Source organism: Calonectris borealis, chromosome 1 (genome assembly GCF_964195595.1).
Source record: "Calonectris borealis chromosome 1, bCalBor7.hap1.2, whole genome shotgun sequence".
Taxonomy (NCBI): Eukaryota; Metazoa; Chordata; class Aves; order Procellariiformes; family Procellariidae; genus Calonectris; species Calonectris borealis.
Window position 1 is genome coordinate 176,919,589 of NC_134312.1, and position 23,555 is coordinate 176,943,143.

Sequence of the window (23,555 nt, forward strand, 5' to 3'; positions counted from 1 at the left end):
CTCCTCGACTGTTTCTTCTCTGCCATGTGGTATTTCCAGCAGACATCTGGAAAGTTGAAGTCCATCACGAGAACAAGGGCTAGCGACTGTGAAACTTCTGCCAGTCTCTGGTAGAATATTTTGTCTGCCTCCTCATCCTGGCTAGGTGGTCTATAACAGACTCCCAGCAGGATATCTGCCTTGTTGGCCTTCCCCCTCATCCTTACCCACAAGCACTCGACCTCGTCATCACTACCATCGAGCTCTAGACAGTCAAAGTACTCCCTAACATACAGGACTACCCCACCGCCTCTTCTTCCTCGTCTGTCCCTTCTGAAGAGCTTATAGCCATCTATTGCAGCACTCCAATTGTGAGACTCATCCCACCATGTTTCCGTGATAGCGACTAAGTCATAGCTACCCCGCTGCACAATGGCTTCCACCTCCTCCTGTTTGCCGCCCATGCTGCGTGCATTGGTGTAGATGCATTTGAGCTGGGCTGCCGATTTCTCCTCCGACATTGGCGTGCCACCCCTAGGCTCTTCTCTAGTGAGCCTGGTTTTATCCCCTCCCCCCTTCGAATCTCGTTTAAAGCCCTCTCGATGAGCCCCGCCAACTCATACGTGAGAATCCTTTTCCCCCTGTGAGACAGCTGAAATCCGTCCGTCGCCAGCAGGCCCGGTGCCGTGTAAACCTCCCCGTGGTCAAAGAAGCCAAAATTCCGCTGATGGCACCAGCCCCTAAGCCACGTGTTGATCCGATGAGTTTTCCTGTTCCCTTCAGTATTCCTCCCTGCCACTGAAGGGATCGAGGAAAACACTACCTGCGCTCCCGATCCTTCCACCCGTCGCCCCAGTGCCCTGAAGTCCCTTTTGATCCCTTTGGGACTTCTCTCTGCAACCTCCTCACTGCCAGCCTGTATAACCAGTAGCGGGTAGTAATTGGAGGCCTGTACCAGACTAAGGAGCTTGCTAGTAATGTCCTTCACCCGGGCCCCAGGGAGGCAGCAGACTTCCCTGTGGGATGGGTCTGGCCGGCAAATTGGGCCCTCTGTCCCCCTCAGAAGGGAATCACCTATGACAATTACCCTCCTTTTTTTCTCAGCGGAGGCAGTCGCAATGCGTGGGGCTGACTGCCTCGCCTCGGGCAACCCCCTGGATGGGCCTTCATCTGCGTCCTCGTTTGTCTGACCCTCAAGTTCCAGAGCCCCGTATCTGTTCTGTAAGGGCAACTGGGAAGGTTGAGGTGAGGGAGACCGGGCGGGGGTTCGCCTGGCGCCCCGAGCAGGGACCTGTGTCCATTCCCTCCCATCTCCTGGGTCCCCTCCTTCTGCCTGGTGGCAAAAGGGCAGGGGATCCTCCGCTTCTTGTGGGGCTTCCATGTGCTGCCCTTGCCTCAGGGACGGCAGGGTGCGGCTCCACCAATCTATCTCCCTCTCACACTCCCTGATGCTCCTTAACCTCTCCACTTCCTCCTTCAGCTCTGCCATCAGGCTGAGCAGATCATCCACCTGGTCACAGCGCACACAGGCGTCATCTCTGCTGCCCTCCTGTACAAGGGACAGGCTCAGGCACTCCCTGCAGCCAGAGACCTGGACAGATGGATGTTTGCATAGAGGCTCTGTCTGGGTCGCCACATTCCTTCTGACGATGGCTTTCGGCTGAGTGGAAACCATGGCCAGGTCCTCTTCTGGGAGGGCGATGACCACAAGTTGAGCCTCTAGAGCCTGGAGGGGGGCTGTGCCCTGCCCGCTTGCCTTCCCCGCACGCCCTGCCTGTGCCAACTGCCGCGCCACGCCCTGTTCGCCGCGCTCCGGGTCGCTCGCGCTCCCTGGGGCTGCTCTTGTCCCTGAGGGGGTTTGGCCCCGTCCCTCCTGTCCCCGCCCATGCTGAGTCAGAGCTGCCGCTCGTCAGGAGCTCGCTCCTCCGGCTCGGGGGAGGGGGGCTGGGGCACCCTCTCGCTCCCTACGCTTTTGCCTTTACGGTTTTTGCCACAGTTTTGCTGCTTTAGGAAGGGTAGAAATGGTAATTTGTACCATTACCAAATTTGTACCGTTACCAAATTTGAACATGACTAAAATACAGCCAACTCAAACACTGGCATGGCAATGCTTTACACCAGCAGTAACATGCCAACATTAGAAGACTATGTAACAATATTTGTGTATATGCCCGAGTTTTGGATTGTTTAAAGTCTTCACTCTAATATGCCTTACAATTTGCACATATAAAATAATTATAATAATCATACTGGAAATGAATACCTCTTGCTGGCTGAGGGCAATAAAAACTGCATCTCTACACCAGTCTAATTCATTGGATTTCAGGGAAATTGATGCCGTCTGCTTTCCCATAGGTGTTCTTTGAGGCTAAGAAGTGGGATAAAACTTTAAAAACTGAAGATCTGGTTTTGTACTTCAGAAGCCGATGGGAATTTTGCCATTGATTTCAATGGCAACCCCTGAATCAATTCTTCCCTTGCCCCTAACAGTCTTTCCTCCTTTATAATTCAGCTCCTGGCTTTGGCAGAGAGTAAAGGGTATTTTTACTTTCTTTGCTTGCTTTTTTTGAGCTTAAGTGTATAGGCTTTCTAATTGCTTTACACTTTGGAACAAATCATATCTGACATACTATCACAATCCCTATTTATGGCAAATTTTCCATTGCAAATTTTTGCAGGCTGTCTAGGAAGAGAAAACAGCTTCAAAGCCTTACATAGTTTTGACTCTCCTGCCAAAGGAGCCCTCAGAGAAGAACCACTCAGTTGATTCTTCTTCAACTCTACTTTTCTTTCAAAGCACCAGAGATACATTGTTGCCTTGTCAGCCACTGGTTGCATCAGGACCATGAGAGACCTTTATTTCACTAAGCTCAGTATGCTCCAGGACTGTAAATCTGTAAACTGCAAGCTCGGGTACTTCATTAGGCCTCAGGGGCCGTGATAGCACACAGTTCCAGGACAGCCACACAGACCAAGTCCTACAGATCACTATCGACACACTGAATCTCACTCAGGAGTACAAAGATGAGAGTATTATATCACTTTGCTTTGATTTTGTTCCAGGACAAGAAAGCAACACTACGCAGCATCTGTAGTTTCTCATGTGTGTCCTGGTTTTGGCTGGGATAGAGTTAAATTTTGTCCTAGTGCTGTGTTTTGGATTTAGTATGAGAAGAATGTTGATAACACACTGATGTCTTTAGTTGTTGCTAAGTGCCCTATGGTGAAGGACTTTCAGCTTCCATACTCTATCAAGTGCACAAGCGGCTAGGAGGTAGCACAGCCGGGACAGCTGGCCCAGCTGGCCAACGAGGTGTTCCGTACCATGTGACATCATGCTCAGTATATGAATGGTAGGCGTGTTCCAGGAAGTAACTATCGCTACTTAGTTATCAGTCAGCGCAGGTGGTGAGCAACTGCAGTGTGCATCACTCATTTTGTATATTCTATCATTATCATTATTATTATTATTTTCCCTTCCTTTTATGTTCTATTAAACTGTCTTTATCTCAACCCACAAGTTTTCTCACTCTTACCCTTCCGATTCTCTCCCCATCCCACTGCGGGGGGTGGGTGGGAGGAGTGAGCGAGCAGTTGCGTGGTGTTTGGCTGCCTGCCGGGTTAAACCACGACAATGTGGAAGCTCAGAATAGGATCATGCAGTCTGCATTGCAACAAACAGCCCAGGAGCCAAGGTTGCAGATAACTGTAGCAAGAACTAAATGTAAAACTTTTAAGCAGATCGGGGCAAAACCAGAGATGTTTATTCATGCATATAAGATTTTGAAGTTGTAGGGTAGGGAATGTTGTGCATATTATATATGATGGATTTGATGTCCTGGCACTGAGCCCAAGCAGACACATATTCTGTAAAGAAAAATCATACAGGTACTTAAATAAATACTTTATTTGTAGGTACTGTCATTCTTTGCTAAATGCCACTGAGTCTAGGAGCACCATAGGGTTTTTCCAGAAAACCTGGTTTAACAGCTTCCAGCTTGCAGCTCTAGTCTGGCTAATTCCTGTAAACAAGCAAAAAGACTGGGAAGCCTGTGTGATAGGGGAAACTGTTCCATGACTCATGTACAGATCATAGACTATCCATTCGGGGTACCCTGTAAAGCAGCTTCGAATTGCCCATCTCCTGGACAAAAATAGATAATCTCAGCAAGAGGAGCCAGTGGATTTTTGCTCCATGTTTTCACTTTTTGTCTTGCATAGATCAAGTCTCACCTGAAACATTCCACTCAAACACAGTGTCAGCCAGGAAATTAAAAAAGCAGAAAACCATTTTGGTTTTGATAGAAGAAGAAATTGTAGTTTAAAATTCCCCATTTTCTTTCCCAGTGAGTGTTATTGTATGTCTAACAAGAAGGGAGAAAGCAAAAAATCTGAGAAAATCCTAAGAATAAATTTGTCTCTGAGACAATCGTCTTGAATCACCACTGTTACATGAAATAATCAAAGAGGGAGAAATAGGATTGGGGAGAACTGCACACTGTGCTGGAAAAAAACAGCAGCGACAGTCTTACAGACATCAGTTGCTGGTCTCAGTTTTATAAGATTTTTTTTTAAATTTTGTATAAGATAAAAAATATCATTGTAAATTTTTGGTTTATTGATATAATGTTTCAACTTATTTTCTGGTATATATCTGTATTCTCGTATATATGTCTGTCCTGGTTTCGGCTGGGATGGATAGAGTTAAAATTTCTTCCTAGTGCTGTGTTTTGGATTTAGTGTGAGAAGAATGTTGATAACACGCTGATGTTTTCAGTCGTTGCTAAGTACCCTCCTAGTCAAAGGACAGCTCCCATACCTACTGACTGAGCTAGGTACACAAGATGGGAGGGAAAATAACCAGGATAGCCAGCCCAGCTGGCTAATGGGCTATTCCATACAATGTGACGTCATGCTCAGCGTATGAATGGTAGGTGTGATCCAGGAAGTAGCAATCGCTACTTGGTTATCGGTCAGCGCGGGTGGTAAGCAATTGCATTGTGCCTCACTCATTTTGTATATTCTATGATTATTATTATTTTTTTCTCTTTTCTGTTCTATTAAACTATCTTTATCTCAGCCCACGAGTTTTTCTCACTCTCACCCTTCCGATTCTCTCCCTGTCCCACCGGGGAGGGGGAGTGAGCGAGTGGCTGCGTGTTATTTGGCTGCCTACCAGGTTAAACCACGACAATGTCCTTTTTTACATATATGTTATAGAACACAGTAAAAGTAGTTAGCTATAAATATAAATTCAAAAGTTTATAACTATTTAGAATAAAATAAGTCTGAGGTGATATAATAACAAGAAGAAAGTAGCAATTTTTTTTTTTCTTCTCATAAGAAAATTTGAGGAAACTGAAGAGTGTAGGCCTATTATTTCCCTTCCTGAAGAACGGAGTAGGTTCACTATGGGTGATGTTTTTCATTAGGAAGGAAGAAATTCCTTTTGGAAAAAACTTCAAATTGACTTCAAATTATTGTCGTGATGATTAATTTCACCAATCATGAGCAGAAATTCTCATCATGTGTTATGGAAATCATCCTAGTAATGGAGCTAAGGATACTCAGGACACACATCAGGAACATAAGAAAGCATCTGAATGCAGGTAAGACAGTGTACCTGTACTAGAGACAACAAAGTGCAACAGGGACAATTTCCTTTAAGAGTCTTCAGGATTAACAACATAATAAATTAGTTCTTGTGAAGTGTTTATGAATATAATTAACCTTTAAAATAGCATTGTTTTCAAAAATGTCAAGGTTTACAATATCTCTTATAATGATAGACAATTACTATTAGTAGAAAAATAAAAACATTTTTCCAAACCGTTGTGCCCTCTAAAACAATTTACAATAAAAATGGTATTTTTCTAATCCTGGAAATTATGTTAATTACAATAATGCCTTGTAGCACACTTAGCACTCTAGTCTCTTGTTTAGTGTAGATTTTTATTAACCGAAGAATTTTCACATTGCACTATTTTTCAAGTTTAATTAATGGTGCCTTTGTACTCATGCAGCATCCATCGAGAATTTCCTGGTTTTTATTTTGTTCTCTATCCTGAATGACATATTCTGTATTCTGCCATCTGTCTAGATTTCCTGCTTGATACAGCTTCCAAGAGGTATTTTCAGAGGTGAGGACTACCTTCAAGAATGATGTTAAATACAAACATGTATATTATTTATTGGTTAATGCAAAACCACTATTTCTGTACAGCACAATAATAATAGGCAAATAATGATGGTAGATGCAATTCTCATCATAATAATACACAGAGGATTATTAACATCATTAGAAACCAAGCAGGTCATATTTATTGCACACACAATACCATCGCTAATGCAAATTACCCTGAAAATTCAAAATAAATCTGTATCATGGGAGTGGATTGAATTTTTTCTATTGATATTGTGGTTAAAACAGAAAACAAATTATTTTCTCAACCGATGTGATGTAAATGTGTTAATTATTTGCATTATTCCAGCCTAACTTATAAATACTGTTTTCAAACAGTTGAAACATGTCAGTTTATAAAACTATACAAAACAGTACACAATACCAGATCAGGTCATACACATAAAAAAACCATCAGAGGACAAATTCAGTCAGGTCTGCAGGCCTTCAAGAATGCTCAGGATCAAATGTCTCCAGAAAACTAGGCTGGTGGCACAAATTTTCTACCTTCGCACTAGCAGAGGCAGCTGGCATCTGTTATAGGATGCAGAACTGCTTATATCACTCCCCACAGCAATCTTCTGCACCACTGCATCACACATCATCTGTTCTTTCCTTGGACTTCACATATGCATATCGACACACAGTTGTGCAAACTGAGTCACTCATATAAGGATGGACAAAGTTTGGTTAATGGTTTTCTGATATTTAGAATTGTTGTGTTAAATTTATTTATTTCAGCTTATCTAAGCATACTGTAACTTTCTAATGTGACATATGTAGAGTATGTCACATGTGTATTTTGCACATTATTTCTTCTTCACATTAAAACTTCTCACAGAGCCCTGTGACACCTTATTGCAAAAATATGTAGCTAAAAATAGTGATTAGGCAAAGTTAGAACAGCAAGGAAGTAAATAATTAATCTAACAATAGAGGCTTGAACTTCTGTATATAATCACACCATTTAAGCTCAAAATGCCATATTTCAAATCTTTTCATATAATAATGACTATGGGGAACTGAGGATCCAGCTATACATTCTTTGAAACAATCCCATGAAAAAATAATAGTAGTAAGTTGAAAGTATAGCATTAAATATTTTTAGACAACCTGATTTCTCATTACTCAATAAAATAAATTGTATAGGTGAATTAGAAAACAGGAAAAAAATTAAGAACAAAGCTTCAAGCTATGAAGGATGTGAGGTTTCTTTCACAAATAAATACTCAAACACTTCGCCCTCACTGGCTGAAACTTTCCTTCTATTCCAGGTTAAAAATGTTATGTGGCTAAGTACTCATACATTGTTTATAAAAGCATCTGGACATAAAAAGCACATCAATTTCTAAAGGACTTGGATGTTAGCTATGTTTGAAAACCTGCATTTGACTGCTTCCCAAGCCTGATTCAGTCCACTTAAACTCACCTATATTTTAGATGCTCAGTGGAACAGTACTTCTAATGCATATAGTTTCACATGTAGTCTGCAGAGAAAGGTAGATAAATTTGAAGAGCTTTTTCAGTAAATGGTATTTAAGTTATTTGCATAAACATATACAGATGCGATTTCTGCTGTCTTCTGGAGGCCCTTTCCCTCAGAGACCTCTCCATTAAACCTCTATAGTTCTCCTAAAAAGACTGCATTGTCAGACATCTAAAATGTAGATCCCAACAGGGCACACCCAGGGTGTAGGCAGGATACCAACAGAGTGCCTGAGAATGTAAGCAGTTGAGAAACATTATGAAAAACTCAAAAGGCTACTCCTCTGATGAGCCCCAGTCAGCAGCGGGAATGTCCAACTGCATGTAATTACCGTAAGCTATAGCTGCACATTGAGGTTCTTTGTGTGTCAGCATCATGTGAGGCATATTGATGTCGTCCTATTAGTATAAACCGAGATACCTCAGTTTAAATTGGCTAGCGGCTGGACCTAATGGGGCAAAGTTGTGCACTGATTTTGTAATGCAAAGTGTGTACTGAAAAGGAGGCTGGAGAATTTAAACTTTTCTGCTTCCAGCTTAAGCAACACTGAATCTTGGTCTTCAGCTGAAAAAATATGTGAATTAACCCCAACTGTCATTCATAGACCAACAAAAAATGTGAACAAAAAAATAAGAACTGTCAAAACGGTAACAATTGTAATCATTAATTTATAGCATTAATTCTTTTGAAGAAATCAGGAAGGAGGACTAACTATGCAAATATCCTATCCTAAATATCACTCTGTTTATTTATACAAATATCTTCTTATATTCCCGTCTAATGCATGTGGACATGTATGTTTGTGATGACACAAATAATTGTAAAATTTATCAGAAAAAACGCGTGCTCTCTTCAAACAGCAAACCGTTTTTTTATGGTTGGACTCGATGATTACGGTTGGACTCAATGATCTTAAAGGTCTTTTCCAACCTAAATGATTCTATGATTCTATAAATCACACACTCTGGTCTATAGAGATATGTCATCAGACTATGCTAAGAAAATTTTTTGGAACTGCTAATTAAAATTCTACAACCACAATGAAGCAGGGGAGGGAACACGGATCACTACAGTTACCTTGTGGCATCCCAATACTCTCTTTTAATCCTGACAAATAATCATACTTTTCATTTTTAAATCCATAACATCAGAGACACTAATCAAATATCCTTTGGGCAGGAAGGAAGATATCCTTATTCTCATTTTACTGATAGGTAAACTGAAATATGAAGCAATTAATCCAAAATGAATAGGTAATAAAGTCAATACTAGAACTCACCACTGTTTTGCTTACTATCCTAAATCCTTACTATCCCAAAACACAATCCTCAAAATACAATAACAGCTGTAAAATCCTTGTTACTCCCTGTTATTTTCCATACCTAGATGGCAGAGTGAAGGCTAGACAATTCCAAACAATGGTAATCCACAATAAAGCATCCCTGATGCCATGCTCAGGTTCTGCATAGCCAGCTCTTCTCTTGATAAAGTTACTCCATTACAACAGTTTTGGGAGTATGGTAGAAGGTTGGGTGTTGTTTGTTTTTAAATCATCTTAGCCATTCAGGTATTCAGTAGCATTGAGAAAGCCCAAAATAAGATAATGTTATGGGTTGACTTTCATATATGACAGGCATACTTCCGCAATACAGAAGGCTGACCTAACACTTTACTGCATGTGCATGGAGTGGTATCCTGTTCTCTATAGGTTTTTCTATTCTTTTTTTTTTAACTGCTCTCCCACCAGTTTAGTGAGCTGAACTAGCTCACTAGGAACCAGAAAAATGCAAGAGCTTTCAAACAAAAAACAGATGCAAAATGGTGATTTTGAAGTTCCTTTGAAAAGATGCCTTTTTTTCTTACTTTTCCTAGATATATGGCATTATGTAGGATGATACTGCTCCAATATATTTTTTAGATTTTAGATTTTATGTATTATTTTGTCCATTTTAATAAATACATTTTCTTTGTTAATATGGTCTTTCAAGCTGAAATTGGTTCTGGTAGATACAAGCTCTCTGGTAGGTAGAAGTAGACTATAAAAGATAACTGTCAGAATGCATTTCCCTTAACTTCCCATTAAACGAAGTTAAGGAAGCAGGCAGGAGATCTTTAGATAATGTGCTATGAGAATTGAAAAGAATCTATCCTTATTTGAAGCAACTGAGAAACTAACACACTGAAATACAGTTCAAAGAGATTAAAGGGTCACATATGATGTTAAATCTATACTTTTAAAGTTTGAACTAAACAGGGTTTCTTCAAGTTCAATTATATAAAATAAAAGTGAATTTGCCAAAGCAGTTGAATTAGGTCTGTTATATAAATCCAATGTTTTATAATTAAACTGAGAATTCAGGATGGCAGTCTTGAAATTGAAAGGATTTAGGAACCTACAAATGCCAAGACTGGCAGTTCATTAGCTTTAGCAATCTCTTTGAGATAAGATTTATTTTTAACTTCTGCTTTTAGCGGGTCTGATGCCATTGAAAATGCTGCAATTTAAAAAATACTCTGAAAAAGCTTTGAGAAAGCACAGGAAAGTATTATTTATAGGGGTTACATAGTCCTTTAAAAGGTATTCCTTGGAAAAGAGATGAAAAAACTGTAATGCCTGTGGAGAAAAACCAGTATATTACAAAAATGTAATGAAGCCTGTAAGGAGCAAAAGCCTGTAATAAAAACAGCATGCTGGGTATCATTTGTTGAAAACAATCCAGAATTGTTGAAATGATGATTTACTTGTTAGGGAAAAAAAAAGAAAAAATAAGGAAAAAAATTCTTCTGAACCTACTTTCCCATTCCAAGATGCTATAATGGTTTCATTTCATTTTGTTACGGAGGCTGTTTCATATCTTATGAAAAGTTGTAAAATAGAGAGTGAGAGTGTTCACCCTTTAACCATACAAAGAAATATCGATGGATTTCTTTTACTTTATACAGCAGCAGATATGACTTAATAGTCCTTCATAATTCAGTCCTCCAGATTCAATGAGCGTGTCAGATTTAACGTCTCTGCCCAGTCCACCAGGATACTTAATTATCTTTAAAATGCTTAGTTATCTCTCATTATCTGGACATGTCTCCCTAACTCCACTTCAAGCTCCTTGTTCTTTCATCTACATTTAGCCTACTGAGGATATAGCCTTTCAAAACCAGATACATCAGCTCTATCTTCTCACAGGTAAGTTCATACTGCAGGGAACAGTTTGGAAGATCCCAGTCTTTTTGTTTCTCATATGTGTTGCTGTGTAACATGTCTCTTATTTTATTTTTTCCCTGATAGAGTATATGGTCTGTACGCAAATTATTGTGATGCTAACACCATCATCAAATATTCTGTAGCCTTGAAGAGTAAGCCGCAAAGTATTCTGTTCTTCTGAGGACATTTTATTATTTTTATGAGAAATGCTGAAGGTCTGAATTTAGTTGCAAAGGTCACTGATTCACAGATTGTAAAACTGTTAAGTCTAGTAACAGCAGGAAAAGTATGCTGTTGCTGTATGTGTAAATGTCAAGTCAGCCGCTGTTGGGATAAAAAGCATGAACATAATTGAAGATCTCTGCATAGGTATAAAAGAAACCAATTAGAAGATGTTTATTGCAATTTCTTCACTAAGAAACAAGATGAAGCTTGTGTATGGAGTGCTAATTTCAGTGACTAGCCAGTATCTTGACCAGTGAAAGTATATTGTTTTGTCTCTCCAGATTTTCATCTACTATTGCTGGTTTCAGAATTTGTCACTAGTGATATTTTGTAGCATCATGCACTTGGCAATGATATTTATCACAAAATGATAGTGACCCAACAAAGACAAGTGCCATTTGTCAGCAGAAAGTTGGTCACACCCACCATCATCCTAAAAAAATCTTTTCCTTGAAACAACATTGTCTTATGCCAACTATTCCTCCCAGATCTTCAGGAGAAAGAAGGCAAAACAAAGGCACGTATTGTAATGAAGTATTGGCAGATTTTCCAGTTCTTTAGAAGTATGTTTTTACTGCCACCATCCTTTTATAAAAAATCATATTTTTGTATAGCATGTAATTTTCTAGCAAAACACATTTTACAACTGAGCCCATCAGCCAAGCGGTGGTGCCTCTGTGAAAACATATTAAGAAAGGGCAAAACACTTGAACAGGCAGTGACGAGTCAGGAAAAAAGTGTGAGAAGTAGCCCTGCAGACACCAAGGTGAGAGAAGAAGGAGGGGGAGGAGGTGCTCCAGGTGCCGGAGCAGAGGTTCCCCTGCAGTCCCTGGAGGAGATCATGGTGAAACAGGTTGTCCCCCTGCAGCCCGTGGAGAACCATGGTGGAGCAGATACCTATGCTGCAGCCCATGGAGGACCCCATGCTGCAGCAGGTGGATGTGCCCTGAAGGAAGCTGCGGCTTGTGGAGAGGACCAGAAAGCTGTCCTTGACCTTTAGCACATAATGGAAGAGTATGTGCAAATGTCCAAGTTCTGCTAACTCTAATTTACTTTCTTTCCAGTTGTTATCATAGGTAAATAAGAAGACAATATACCATTTAGAAGCCTAAATATCTAGTGAAAGTTAGGTGAGGCTCCCACTCTTCCCACTCCCCAGAAGATTTAGTTATATATGAAAACACTTCAGTATAAAGTTCTTAAGGCTTGAGGTTCAGGCTTTGTAGAAAATAGGGAGTACAAATCATTTTTGTTGCTTTAATTTTTTTTCTTTTCATAGAACAAAAAAATAAAATTATTGTTTTCTAAGGATTGATGGAAATCTACTGGTAGAGGTGATGAGAATGAAGAGTGTAATTAATCTGAAATGTGAATACCATTTAAGTACATCAGTTGTATACAAGCTCTTTAACAGGAACACTAGACTTTTAAACAGACCTAGGACACAATGGTTACCTCTGACAACATTTTAGTACATATAGTACATTCAGCTTTAAACAGCTCTATCTGTCTTTTAGTTATGACTTACATTTTAGATTTTATTTGAAAAGCAATATTTAGGATTCAGATCGTTTGCAATTCTGAAACATTCCAGTTGTTGACAGTTTTCACTGTCTCCTGAGGGCAGGAAAATAGTCTTTGCACCAACACTGAAATAAATTACTTGCAAAAAAAAGAGTATTTTTCTTCGTTATTTTCTGTTTATTCTAACAGGCGCAGCAGCAACAACAACACTGCTATGAATCTGATGTTACACTACCACTCATCAATGACAAACTTGTAGTGGCTGGTAGTTTATTTGCGCACATTTCTGATGCTGGTTGTTAACTGTAGTGCAGAAGAATCTGTAAACTATTTTCACAGGAGGACACTCCTGAATTGCTTCACTTGTTACTGAACCAGAGAACTAAGCTAGCACTGAATTTTCGAGATCTTGCTGTGCTATCCCCCAAACTCGTTTACTTCAAAATGAATTTTACTTTAAACCAAAGCACTTCATTACTTCATGATGCAAATCTATTTTTCTTCATGTTTAGAATATTATTTTATAAATACAATAACATATTCCACTAAACAAGTATAACATAACTTCTATCCTAAGCAGTTTAAATCACTTGGCTTTGGTTCATGGATCATAACATCTGCAAGGAATGTCGTTTTCAGTAAATGTACACAGTGGGTAACTGGCCACAAGTTGCGGATTCTTTCTCAAATTAATTTTGCTTTGGAATTTAGTTCTTGTTATTTCAAGTGTGCCTTTATTAAAGAAATCAACTATTTATTACTTGTACCACAATGAAGAACAATAAACAATATCCTGTGGTTGATCATCACACAACAATTCTAATAGAAATAAGTGGTCTGAGCCCCTAGTGTAGCACATCATGCTTGTAATAAAGCCACAGTTCTTCAGGACAATATTCATACTGTGCAGTAGCAGTAAGCAGTTTTAGGATAGAAATAATGCCACAGGCTCCTGCATAAGGAAAACAGTCAGGGTAGGGGATTTGTATCTATCATAGTGTTATAGGTATTCCAAAATACCTATTTATTTAGCTATGCAAAAGTACAATTCAATTAAAGCATTTCATGACCTTTGTTAATCTGCAATTTGGGTGGTTTAAAGGTAGCTCAAAGACATCTCATCTCCTCTTGCTCTGCACTGTGTGCTATAACTGTTGGAAAGCCAACCAGATGGGCACGTTTACATTCATCGTACTCAGGGCATTATAAAAAAAAAATATTATGAATTAGTATACTAAAGCAATGAGTTGATATGTATTGCTTTATGATCTAGCAAGAACCATCTTACCTAAAATAGGGAAATAGATGTGATACTATTAATTAGGCACATCTTATGTCATAGAAGTTAATAACTGTTTGATTCAAGGTCAAATGTGATGTAGCAGAATTAAAGGAGGAAACATTTGCAGTAGAAGTCCTCTTACTTAAGTCTAAATTTGTGATAATATAGAAGTATTTTAAGATCTGTTTAAGACTGAAAGTTCTTGATTCGTCTGTGTTTTTCAAAAAAGTCCAGGTCTGGTCTGTTGCAGGGTACTATACTGAAACCGTTTATTGGTCTAGAACTAAACTTTGCTGTTCCCAGGACTTTGAAACAATATGAATGAAAATCAGTTCCAGACTTTATCTGTTAATTTTAAGAATGATTCAGCTTGCGGTTAAAACACCTAAATTTAGTGATGCCATTCAGTTACTACTTTTTAACATATTTGCACTGACTGAGGTGTCCTGAGTTATCTGAGATGTCCAGATGGGGCTAATAGGTATGAACATCTCCCATTCCTTTTTGATGAACTAGCAACAGCATTTGATTTGGGTTTGAGTTTTTTGGGGGGTTTTGTTTATTTCTTTGTCTAATGATAGCTGTCTATAATTAAAATAGTCCTACTGGAGCCACATTCATAGTTTATAAAAACAAGCAAGCAAAATACTCCCCCCATGCCTCTCCCTCCCAAATCTCTGATTTGGTGAAGACTGAGGAATGGGGAAAAAAAATCAGAAGTAAATACATTGATTTTGTGCAAAAGAAGACAATTTTAGGCTAGTAATATTTTTTGTCTTCTTCCTAGTCATATTTAAAAGAAAACAATGTTCCAGTTGTCCATTTCTAAATATGTGCTTTAGGACAATATGGTCACAAACCACTGACTCTGAGTCTTTGCAGAGAGGAAGAAGTCAAAGAATTTCCCAAATCTTCAGTGTTTCCCACGGCTGCATTCAGTGCAGTCAAAATACCGGATCTGAGAAATCACAGTCCAAGGAGTTTAACTGTTTTCATTTCATATATATGTTTAAGTTAGCATTATTATTTCTAGTGACAGTCCTGGAACTTAAATATCGGTATTGCAGGAGTTTTATGATTTCTTAAGCATTCTTTTGTTTGGGCATTTTTGTTTGTTTGATTGCTTGTTTGCTTCTTTTTTTCTTTCTTTCTTTCTTTCTTTCTTTCTTTCTTTCTTTCTTTCTTTCTTTCTTTCTTTCTTTCTTTCTTTCTCTTTCTTTCTTTCTTTCTTTCTACTTTGACATTCATTTGCAAACTGTGAAGTACTGACAGATACTGACTCTTCTCTAAATACCATTTTGAAGTATAAAAATGGAAAAATAATGAACTTGTGAAGACAGAGGCTTACGCAGTGGTTTTAAAGTGACAATTCAGGTTAGATATTGAAATTTCAGAAATACAAAATTAGAGCTATGGAACAGACAATTTTAAGGGTTTTTTTGTATTTCTGTGATACAGATTATGATCTCATTTTTTACAGAACATTTCTTCTGAAAATAGATATTGGAATTTGTTACTTCAGATAACAAAAATATTTCCGAAATAAGGAAATTAATTTATGCAGATGAAAATAGTATATTCCAAATAGTCAACATCCAGTACAAAGGATTACCCTTACATATTTTAATTAAGCTTCATGGAGAATTCTAGTCTCACAGACACATAGGAGGGTTTTTCAATTGACTGGAAAATCCTTAAAAACAAATTTATCTTTGAAAAAAGTTTAATAAAAAATGGAAAATCATACACACCCGCCCCGGCAAACAGTTCTGTGATTTTGGGTCTCAAAGAAGGGACTTTCTTTCTTGTGTTCAATCTGTCTTAGTTCTCAAAGTCAAGAGTTATTCTTCCTGGATCTGATATCAATAAAATTCATTAAATATTTGGTAAAGACAATGCAAATTACACCTTCTTGTGAAACATTTATTCTAAATTGGGCTGCTTACATACAATTATTTTCTGAATATAAAATAGCAGTTAAAGAATATTTATGTCAATGACAGGTCAACTTTTACAGGAACACATCTATGGCATGTTTAACACACACCGATAGCATGCAATTTTTAGTACAGTGTTTCTTTCAAGAAATGTCTCTATATTTAATTTTTCCTATTATAGAACCCTGGATTCATTAAAATAAGTGGAAAAACTCTCATTAAAATCAAAATATGGATTGCCATGAGTATATATGGTTTCAGTCTAGATAACACCTATTCATTTAATTTGGAGATATAACTATGAAAATAGATTTAATTTTATCAGAGTTTACATTTTTACAAATATCATCCTTACATAAACATCTTATTGAAAATGGCAAGTTAAAGTAATTGAATAATGATACTGTTTGATGCTCATGTTTCTAGAGTTGATTCCATATATTTTGACTGCTAATAAGATAAGAAATCTATTATAGAAATTTACCTAAGTTCATTCCCTTTAGGAGAGCCTTGTGAGAAGTGGAATGTAGCCAACAACCCAGTGAGAAACCCATATGAAAATTACCAACTGACTAGCTTAACATGACCTGATTTGATGAACTTAGAAAATTCTTAAGTGATGTTAGTAAAAACACAGTTTGATCAAACAGAGTTTTTCAACTGAGGTAAGAACAGGCTTGCTCATTTGTTGGATTTCTGGAGGTTAATATTGGAAGCATAATCACTACAAATACAGTGAAATATATTTATATTAATTCCTCAGCCCCATAAAAATGTCCAGTAGAGGTTTTGTTTGTAAGAGGTATGTAATAAATACACACTTAAATTAAGTTACAGACATGGACAAATCATAAATCCACCCTCTTGATAATCAGTACACCAATCGCAATAGAAATTATATGAGTAATAAATGGAATTGCAAGCTGGTTTTAATTAAAAAGTAATAATGCAAATATGTCATGTATATTTTTTCAAGATCATATTGCAGTGCTTCAGCCAACTAGAACTACCATCAGAAAAGGTGAAAATAAATAGCTTTCATTGCATTTAGTTTAACTACAGCAATTTTCACAGGAAGCATTTAAATAACCAGCAGTATATCAAGATTCATATCAGGTCTTCTGGATTACCATTTATAAATTACTAAAATGTATGAACCATAGTATAATTTAAAGTAATTTGGCATGAAAAATATGTTGAGCATATATGGTACTCAGCCAATATTTTCTAGTCTGCAAAATAAAAAAGTAGACATTATTATAACTATGCAGATAACAACATATGGAACATCTACGTAAAACATGCACCACAAATCCAGATAGAATTTAGGACCTATTAAAAATGAAAAGGTTGATAACTGAAGAGAACAGACCAGATGCTGGGCTGCAGCACATCAGTACGGTTCCTTTGTCTTCATCCAACAGAAGAACTCTAACTAGTGAGATGGAAGATCCACCTTTGACCACAACCTTAGTTCGAGTCGTGGCTAAGAGCGCATATGTTTGATTAACCTTCTCCAGGCCTTTCCATTTCTACTATGTTCTTTTGGAGCAGGGAGAAATTCAGCTACAGGCTGCAGAGACACTAAGCAATGACTAAGGGAACTTGCCTATCAATTACTTAAAGGTGAATGGTTTAAAATTCCCTCTATTCCTCCTTCCTTTTCCTTTGGAAAATCTAAAATGTTTTCATCAGACTAGTAAATTCCTATGAAACATCACAATATTCAATACTTCCTATGAATTATGTAGAATAAATATTGTTCTCCATAATGTCTTTATTTTACCCTTTTAAAAACGTGTCTTTTAGTGGGAAAGTGCTGGCTATACTTAGACTTAGTGAAAACTAAGTTCTCCACTTTTCAAAAGTAAATTGTTAGGAATTCATTGTGAGGGTTACTTCTTCAGCAATATATTTTAAAAGTTATTGCCAAAGGAGCATTGTAAAAGTCTGTAACAAATTAAAAGAAACTGACTTGGCTTTTTTTTAGTAAGACAATCTACAGTTGCATTACATATTACCAGAGAATATATATTTTTTTAAAAAGGTATGCACCTTTGATTTGGACAATAGGCCATTCACTATGAGATAGCAAGGTTTTGTTCTAAGTAAAAAACTAGAGTTTACTCTTCCTTTCTTGGAACTGTATAGTGCTGATAGAAAAAGAGGGACAAATAACTCAGAGTCTGAGTTAGGATTGTGAGTTTGCTATGTATTTGGAAAGCACATTAAATCTACATTACTAAAAATGTTTACTAAGATTTTTATTTTAAAGCTACAGCATCATGTTGCCTATTTATTCAGCCTAAATACAGCAATTGGAAGTTGCAATCTGAGGTATTTAAGGTTGTGCCATTTTAAAATTTTGTCATAAGAATCTACAAATACTTAAACTCGTATACTTTTGATTCTAAGTTCCAAATTCGTTCTGATTTATACAACAGTGTATACACACAGAAACATGTATATATACATACAGGCATATACACATTTTATTCCTGTAACCAAACCATGTTACACAATTTAATTTGGTTTAAATTGTAGAAATATTACTAATAAGCAATATTTTCAATTACAACTCATGGAATCAAGCACTACCACTTACCTAGTACAGAAAATCATATAAGTAACAATGTTCAGACCAAAATACTTTTAGAAGCAATATTGTTTCAAACAGACTTTAATAGTTTCTCATCCTTAAACTGCTAAGAGCTACCCTTACATTGTGGAAGATGAGTGAAAAACTTGCAACTGCATAAACTGTTTCTTTTGTTTGTTTGTTTGTGGGTTTGGGTTGGTTTTGTTTTGTTGGGTTTTTTTGGTTTTGTTTGTTTTGTTTTGTTTTGTTTTGTTTTTAACACAACATATATTTATTATTTATAATATTAAATAACCCTATCAAAATATATTTAGGATTTGGTTTGGAAAGTATATAAAATTTACAACAGTTGACGCATAAGTTAGTAGTTACCATGAACATAAAACAACTATCTGGAAACACATTTTTCATGTCAGATTTTCAAAAATAAACTATTTCACAGAAAGACATGTCTCAACCTTGGAATACAGGTACAAATTACTTAACTGGGCATTTTTGTTTCCATAGCTCTAAGGATGTTTTGATTTGGAGGGAACCCTATTAAGGAGAACAGTGTTTCAGAATCCTTGGTTTTAGTAGAACACTATCATCTATATCACTAGAGAGAAACTCACTGAAATTAAATTTCTCACCTTTTTCAGATGCCATTAAGTAATGGTTGGTTCCCTCTGTTTCTAGATACTTGGGACTAAACATTTATTTACAGTAGAATTCTTTACATTGCTTTGGAAATGTGGCAAATTTTTGCAAATTGTGTTTTGTAAATACTTTGGCTTTTCTGAACATTAATGGAAACCAAAATCTATAAGAATCAGTGTCAGAGCATTATGAATGAATGCACCAAGAAAAAGAATTAGACAGTAGATGAACTGATGCACTTATTTTTTCAAGGTCTAGATTCTAATACATATGGGAACCGCCCCTTCAGCAAAACAGTGGAAATAAATGTAAAAATTGCCAATGGGAAGTTAATACGTTGCTAGACACATATCCACAGGGAACCTGCCTCTAAAGAAATCCTCTAACACTAAATGCCATTAATTCTTTATATCATATTTCTCATCCACTTTGATATTTTAAATGTTAATGAAAAACATAATTAAGCACTCTGTACATATATCTGTATCAGAGACTCCTCTTACATATATAGCAAATATTCTTTCAGTTATTCTCTTTAAGTTCTGCTAACTGCATACACCTTCATTTGCATGCTTTTTTTTGCTTCTTCATGTAGTCAATACTGTGCACCTCAAGCCATCTACAAAGAATATGATTCCTTCCACCTAAGTTAATGTATTTAATCTTTAGGGTCCCTTTATATTAAATTGTCAGAAAAGTAATTGATTTTGTTCCACCTAACATTGATTCTTTGGGTAGAATTCATCTTGACAAAACTTTTTTTCTGCCAGGATTCAACTCAAGGATTGAAATAATTATGTTGAGACAACTAGTAGGCACTGGAGCATGGAGAGTCCTTCAGCCTCTGTGGATATATACTATAGAATTAAATTATCAACTTTCTAAACTTCATTGACTGTACTGAACAGAACTTTGACTATAATCCACTTCACATGTAGATACCTATGTTAAAGACATATGCTAAGATGAATCCCACCTCCTGTTCTTTGCAGATGTTTGTATTTCTATTGACTATTTAGGAAACCTAGATGACTTTCAAATGTCTAAAGCTAGGTGAGAGGAAGCCCACTCTCAACACTTAGAAAACCCTCCCTATAAACTGTAAAACTCAAAATGCAGCACTTCTGTAAAATTTGCCAAAGCAATGACTATGGCATTTACTGAGGTTGCAAGACACCTGCACACAGATATTCTTCAAGATATTCACAAGATATTCTTCACATAGGAAGATTTGAAGACACATCCTTCATCTCTTCAATGAATAACAAAACAAAATACATTACATTTTGGAATTTCTCATTCCTTCCTGTTACAACTATTGAAGTTTGCATAGGTTAATTAAAAATAGTTCAAACCAGAGAAAGATGGTGTGGAGGTAGGGAACTCAGAAGGCACAGAAAATTGCAAAGGAGATACTCAGAGTGTGAGTAGGAAGGCAGGGAGACAATTAAAGAGTAAGGAAACTTAACAGAAGCAGTGACAATGAGAGACATCCTGTGAGTTTCCTACTGGAATTATGTATTATTTAATCAGTGACAAAATTATAAGAGCTTGCACATTTGATGTCTCACCATGGGAACACAATAGTCATTGTGCATGTTCACAATTGTCAAAGCAATATTTCAAATAAAAGGAAATATACAGAATAACAGAACTGAGTAATAAGACCTTCTAAATAATTGAAATTCATGTGGTGAATTATTCAAATAACCATTTTTATATTATATAGCAGCAGATATAGACAATCTGGTAAACTGCATATATGTATTACTTGAACTCAGAAAATGATTTGTAGAAAACTACAGATTCTAGTTGTGATGAAAAGTTTCTGAATGTCATATAAGAAAGTATAAAGATGCAAATCAGAACATTTGGATAGAGTACCAGGATCTAGGGATCAAGAAAGTTGTCAAGACTGAAAACACCCAGCTGAATCCTCACAAGCTTATGCTAGTAAATTAACTATGACTCAGACTTCTGTCTACCTCTGAGGGCAACTCTGTGGAACAACGTGCATTCATAACATTAAACCATTAAACTCCCTTATGCTCCAGAACATCATGGATACATCCACGATGCCTTTTGGGGGTCATCCATAGTCAATGTTAACTCCCAGACTGTCCCAAGAAATGCTTTGGGAGACTCTTGCTGGCACAAGGTCATTCTAGTGGTTTGACAGAATGTGCAATAGAGTGTGCAGGAGCATTTCCAGAAACTATTTTATTTACTAATATAGATGTAACCAAAGGCTACACTATTGATGTTGTTTACCGTTCCATTTCCTTTTTAACTCTTTACTTCAAGCTTAGGCAGCTAGATAGTTTATGTTACGTAGTATTGCATAACTGTGCTTTCAATAAACCTCTCTAACTGGTCATTTCTGAGTCCTGTGCCCTTGAATATTAAATGTGTATCCTGCATTCATTAGTAACTTTCATTTTGGCATGCTACTCCCCTGTACATTAGGGTATACTAATTGGAGACCACTGCCTATCTGTTACACCAGCCCATAATCCCACACTTATTTGTGAGGTGTGAAGCCTAAGGTATGGTTCAAGAAGCCTACATCAGAAATGCTAGTCCACTACATGATTTCCATTTTATGTTGCCTAGCAACCTTTCTCTGGTATCAATCCCAGCATACAGATTGGCAAAAAGCTTTACAAAGGGAAAACAGATAATCAAGAAAAGAGTGAGATATCTGAAAGAAAAATCTGTATGTAAAGGAATCCATTTATTAAACTTATTTTCATGAATTTGTGCATACGTGTTCATCTGTGCACTGATTATTAGTAAAAGACTAAAGATGTCATTGTGGTCTGTGCACCTGTGCACCTTAAGATGATGTCAGGAATGAATGGATTTAAAAAAAATTAAAAAAAGGAGAAGAGAAAAGGACTTGTGTCATGACAGCTGTAGACTGAAGGATCTAAATACAAAAATCCATCCTTAAACTTCCTGAAGTGCTATCTCGTTATTGCTGCATGCTTTTCAGAAAGAAAATTTCTGAGAGTTAATAATAGGCTCATTTGTAATGCTTACCAGCTTTTTCACATTGGTACAAGTTCCACAAATAAGAAGTTGTGGAGTTCTGGACATGTCAGCCACTGGAACTGCCCTACAGCATAGACTCAGGTACGTACCATACTCCTGAAATTTAAGACATTTTTAATTTGTTCTAATTTGAATAGTTATATCAAAGACTGAGTTTTGTGGAACACCCTGCATATTTATCTGCAAGCATATGTATCTGCTTACAAGGATATAGATCCTGCATTTTGTCCTGGAATATTATGGAAATGATCTCTTTATGGTGATGTCTACTCACATCTGGAGTCTAGCAGCAGCACCAACCAGCAGTACCAAACCCAAGACAGCATATGATTATCAGCTGCTTCAAAACAAAGACCAAATGTCATAGCTCTCTCTGCTTTTTGACAAAGGCCACGTGTAGTTCCCTTATGCATTCAACTAGAGCCTTAACACTTTTAAGTGCAGTTTGCACAGGCGTTGGAACAGATCACCTGAATGAACAGTTCTAAGGCACAGAAAGCTTCCACCTGGCTTCAAACACTTCCCTCTCAGTACGTGACTCCTGTGGATCTCCATCTCGGATGACCATTCAATGTACTCACTAACAGTGTGAGGAAGTTTAATTTGAATTCCTCTCCCCCTTTCTGTATTTTACAAGATTGAATTTGGCAACTGACCACAGTGATGAGAACAAGACACTATACTCTTCAATCATCACACTCCAAAAATTTAGACTAATGATATGGAAAGGATTGTGAGGGGGAGGAGAAAAGGTATAGAAGTATTAAGCCTCTCATAAACCCATTTCTCTTTATTCCTTAGGTAGTCTACATGTCAGATTGCTAACAGCAATCTACAGATTCAATTGCTAACAGCTACTAAAAGAAAGGGCATAAATTTAGATTTACTTCAGTGCCATGTTTATTTCTAAGCCTTGTGCCTGTGTCTGACTTTTACTTCTCTATCTTGATAAAGAAACCTATACCTTGTGTTACTATAAATTCTGACTGGTTTTGCTGTGAGACAAAGTGAACATGTAAACTTGGGCTCATGATCAAGGGTTCATCCTGCTGACTACCTGAAGCAAACACTTCATGCTTAGGGTAGAATGATTCAGCACTGAATCATTGTGGCTTATGGGCAGCCGTCCACATTGATGTGCCCCCGTATTTCTGGTTAGCCATGGAACTTGAGCAGTTTACTGGCTCGGAAGGATGCTGGCACTACTACAGGAAAGGTCAGGCATTGCTGTCAGACCTGTGAAACAATTCTGTCACTGTAGAAATCTGTCAGTATTGACTTCTTGCAACAAGTGTTTTGCATGAAGGCCTTTATTGCAAGCAGTACTCCTGGCTCCTATATCCTGATCCTGTATAGCATGTGAAGACAATAAGGAAAGTGGGGAACTGTGTCTATATATCTCCCCAGGCACACTCAGAACATCCGCTATACATCCTTCTTTGACACC